Source organism: Macaca nemestrina, chromosome 11 (assembly GCF_043159975.1).
Source record: "Macaca nemestrina isolate mMacNem1 chromosome 11, mMacNem.hap1, whole genome shotgun sequence".
NCBI classification, from domain to species: Eukaryota; Metazoa; Chordata; class Mammalia; order Primates; family Cercopithecidae; genus Macaca; species Macaca nemestrina.
The window spans coordinates 138,331,620-138,336,076 of NC_092135.1; the positions used below are offsets into that span (position 1 = coordinate 138,331,620).

The 4,457-nt window shown below is 55.6% G+C and overlaps 1 non-coding gene across 1 annotated transcript; it reads left to right on the top strand.

Annotated features, from left to right (window-relative positions):
* The first annotated feature begins 589 nt into the window (after window positions 1-589).
* LOC112425258 (small nucleolar RNA U3) lies at window positions 590-802 on the top strand. The gene has a single exon (XR_003016325.2). It is a non-coding gene; the product is annotated as a small nucleolar RNA U3 (small nucleolar RNA).
* Window positions 803-4,457: the final 3,655 nt, after the last annotated feature.

A 4,457-nucleotide genomic window follows, 5' to 3' on the forward strand; every position in this document is an offset into this window, starting at 1 on the left:
AGATGGGAACCCCAGCACCGTAAGGAAGGTTTTTAAATGTGTTTGCGGCAGGGACAGCAAAGTTCCCTCCAGGCCCATGTGCAGCCGTGGACAAGGCGCCACCCAGTACAGCCAGCAGCTCCGTGGCCCAGCCAGACAGGGCTTCTTGGTTTTAAGGACCAATGAGCAACTGAATCTAAGAATCCAATGGATCTTTTTCTAGTTGACCAAATGTTTTCATTAAAGTATAGTTGATTTTTATTTCAAGACAACAAAAAAAGGTCAGCTGTTACTTTAAGACTAGAAACTGGCCAGGCGCCATGGCTCACACCTGTAATCCCAGCACTTTGGGAGGCTGAGGTGGGTGGATCACCTGAGGTCAGGAGTTCAAGACCAGCCTGGACAACATGGTGAAACCCCATCTCTACTAAAAGCAGAAAACTAGTCGGGTGTGGTGGTGTGTGCCTGTAATCCCAGCTACTCGGGATGCTGAGGCAGGAGAATCACTTGAACCCAGGAGGCGGAGGTTGCAGTGAGCCGAGATCACGTCATTGCACTCCAGCCTGGGTGACAGAGCGAGAGTCTATCTCGAAAAAAGAATAGAAATGGAAAGACTATGCATTCTGGGATCACTTCAATAGCTCGTTCCTAGAGAAGTTTCTCCGACCGTGCGGGGCACTGGAAGCCGCCCAGAGGAGGCCCAGCGTTCCCTCCTAGCGGGGGCCAGCCTCTGTGTTGCTTCCCCACAAGTGCCATTCGCCACTGACAACCGTTCTTCTGTTCCTCTGGGAGAGTAAGAGGGAGAGGATGCAGTCTGAGCGGTTTATCTTGCTTGTTAAAAAAAAAAAAAAAAGATCAGAAATGGAAAATATCATCACCAGCGGCCTCTTCAGCCTTGCTTCTGTGGACACACAAGACAATGGCTTGCGACAGTTAAACTTGAGTAACTTCGCTCACTTGCTTTTTGCCAGAGAATAGCACTTTCTTAATTAAGCGATGAATCCCCTAGGCTTGGCTGCCAAGGCTTTTACTTTTCATCCGAGTTCATCAGCGAGTGCTTTGGTGGCAAGCGCCCTGGAGACAGGAGGCCAGAGGACCGATCTCCACGCAGGCAGGCGGGCTGATGGGTGGGGGGCGGGGCTGAGGTCCTTCCCTCCTGGGGCTCCAGGAGGAAACACATAGCCCTGCCCCGAGTGATGGGAGGACGGCCTTTACTAAGGTGCTGCAGTCGCGTGTGGGGGGTCAGGAGGGGCCCCAGGAACTCAGGTTCTGAAGGGGTGGGGGCCATTGTCCTCTCTGAACTGAGAGGCAGGTGGAGAGGCTGCTGGTGGGCCATGTGAGGAGGGGGCGGCTGCACAGTGACCAGGGAATGGCCACAGCCTGCCCAAGCCCCCTCTGGCCCCCTGTCTTCTATCACAGCCGGAGTCTCTGCTGCCACGGCTCAGGCATTTGGACCGGGTCCACAGCATCTACAGGCCCTCGGATGCTGGACAGCGTGGAATAGCTGGAACAGCTGTGCCCCACGCCGGGGAACGGAGGGCCTGGTGAGCTGGCCCCTGCTCTCCACGGGCCTCACACACCTGGCCTGCCTCTGGCCAACTGGAGCCCACGGGCAGAAGGCCTGGCCGGGTCCTGCCTGTGGGGCCCCCTCAGCCCAAGCTGATGTCTCAGGGTGAACCAATTCCTCTTCTCGAGCCCCCAGTCCCAGGTCCAGCAAGCCCCATGGAGCGGCTGTCCACAGGCCCCAGTCATGTCGCCCCTCCGGCTGGAGCCGTTTGCAGCCTGAGTGAGCCAGGCCAAGGGCCAGTGGCCTACCCACCTCCCCACCACAAGCGCAGGCAGGGGAAGGAAGGGCTCCCAGTCCCCTCTGGGGCGTGTGAGCAGGATCCCCCTGGCTCTCCCAGGCCCCATGCCCTCCAGCTAAGCCTTTGCTTCCAGCAGGAATTGAGCTGCGGTACGAGCCCCTCTCAGCCACCACACCCTGGAGGTGTCGAGGGTCCATCACTGGCCCCTCCAAGGTCAGACTCAGGCCTTTCCCCACAGACAGGAGGGCTTCACTGTAGCTCCTGGCTGGGCTTCCCACGGTCGGCTGCTCAGAGACTGACCCTGGGGGTAGGGCCCGGAACTCCCCACAACCACAGTGTGAGAGGCCGAGGGTAAGCTTCTTTCCTGACTTGAAGACCACGGTGAGGATTTGGCAGAGCACAGCATGGCCACACGGTGGAATGTGGACCTCTACGGTGACTCTGTGAGTGAAGACAGAAGGAGGGAATGAAAGAAGTGAGCTTCAGGGGGTCGCCAAGCTGCTGCCAAGCCCAGAATCTTCCACAGGCACAAAGCCCAGGGAACACGGCCACGTCTGCCCAGAAGACGCTCCATGTCCTTGGGAGGAGACGTCTGCGGCCGCCGGCTCTGAAATACTGACAGACTTCTATACCTCTTGAATCTTAACAACTTTCAGAGGCTGAACAATCTCTTCAAGTGAATATTTCAGGTGAAAAGACAAGTGAGGCAGTGGGCAAGGAAATATTTGTGACATTAAACAGAAAAGATTCGCATCTGGAATGCATAAGCCCCTCATGTCTCTAAGCAAAGACCAATGGCTCAGAGGAAAATGAGGCAGGCGTCCAGCGTCCAGTGATTATCCAGAGATGCTGGGCTGGCCGGGGAGCAGGGGATGCAGGGGAGGCGACAGTGGGTGGCAGGGGCAGGAGTACGGAGGCCGAGAGTGTTGGGGCAGCAGTACGGAGGCCGAGGGTGTTGGGGCAGGAGTACGGAGGCCGAGGTTGTTGGGGTGGGATGCCTGGTGCTCTCCGAAGCATGAGGGTGCACAGCCCCGAGAGGCAATGGCACAATTTCTGTCCGAATGATCCATGTCCTGCCGACATGGCTATGGACCCAGACATTCTGTTTGAGGAATATCTGTGAACGTACACGTTCCACAGTTTGCTGTGGCTGTGACCAGTCGGGCATTACCTTGGGGACACAGCTGTGAGCCAAACAGACAAAACCTTCAGCCTCATGGGGCTGGCCGTGGACAGAGCTTACATCAGAGGGTGTATGGGAGGTAACCAAAGTCAATCGTTATAAACGGTGCAGCGCTACTGATAGCACACACATGGAAATACGTCACGATCCGTACGTGGGAGCCGAAATGAGTGAGTTACTTCTATTCTGACATACGTCTCTAAAACACATTATTACCTTGAAAAGCCAGCATATGTATGTGTTAAACTAAGGTTATATTTATATGCACACAACCTTGAACATATGCAAATGTGTCAAAAAAAAAAAGCAAACCTTATTGTTAAGGGTGATTACTCTGAAAAGAGAGCAGAGCAGAGGGGCCCTGTGAGTTCTGCCCTGTACTTTAGCATCGCTTTGGTTTCTGCAGTGAGCACTCGTGCCCCCGCCAGCCCTCAGCCTTCGCCCCAACAGCTGGGCATTGACTCCCAATCTGAACAGAGGGTCTCAGCCCTGCTCTGGGTTCCAGCACCAGGTCCCAGGCCTCTCCTTTCCCTTTCTTCTCTTTCTCCCTTTTCCTCTTCCCTCTCCCTCTTCCCCATTCTCTCTCCCCCTCCCTCCCCTCCTACCTGTCTCATTTCCTGGGTGCCTCCCAGGGCCAGGCCCTATGTCTCATGATGGGACCCTGAGAAGAACAGACCCAGGCCAGAGCAGGAGACAGGCGGGGACCTCACTGCTGGCAGGGGCAGCCTTCACCTCAGCCTCTAGGACAAGGTGCTCCAAGGAAGACAAAAAGGGACCTAAGTCAGGCGGGATGGCAAGGCCCCAGCACTCCTCCTGACCTCCGTGCTGAGTGCTGGGAGGTGAAGGTGCTGGGCTGCAGGCCTGGGAGCTGGTCTCCAGCACGTCTTTCAGTATCCTTGCTTTTTAACTTAACTACCTTGAGTTGTCATTTAATTAACAGAAGGTAATCGGTTTTATGGTGGGAATTGGTTTTAGCCCGAGTAATCGAACTTTGAGGAGAGAGTGCTAATTTGTGTTGGTCAGAATGTAACCCTCTTAGACTATGGCTGTGATTAATGGAAGAGCAGGGAGAGGCTGGACGAGCCCCCAGGGGGAATCAGGCAGTAGTGAGGCTGCTGCAGTTTCAAGATATCCCAGCTAAGCGTGCTAGTGTTTCGTGGAGTTTCCACGACACCATGGGCTTCAGAAACCACACTTCGTTCCAGCATTTTCCACATCTGTGAATGCCCTTATCAGGGCCTATTGTGACTCCTGGATCAGATGATTTCATGCCAGGGAGCAGTAGCAGAAGGAGGTTAGTGCAACTCCAGCTACAGACTGGCCTTGCAGACCTCGGTGTGAGCCAAGCAGCCGCTGTGGCTGGGACGACTGGGTGGTCACTTGGTCTGGGTGGGCAGCTCCTGCCCAGCCACTCCTTTGGCCTGCAGAGCTCAGGCTGGCCAGCTCTTCAGGACAGTGGTGGGTGCCAGCAGGGCAACGTAGGATGAGCC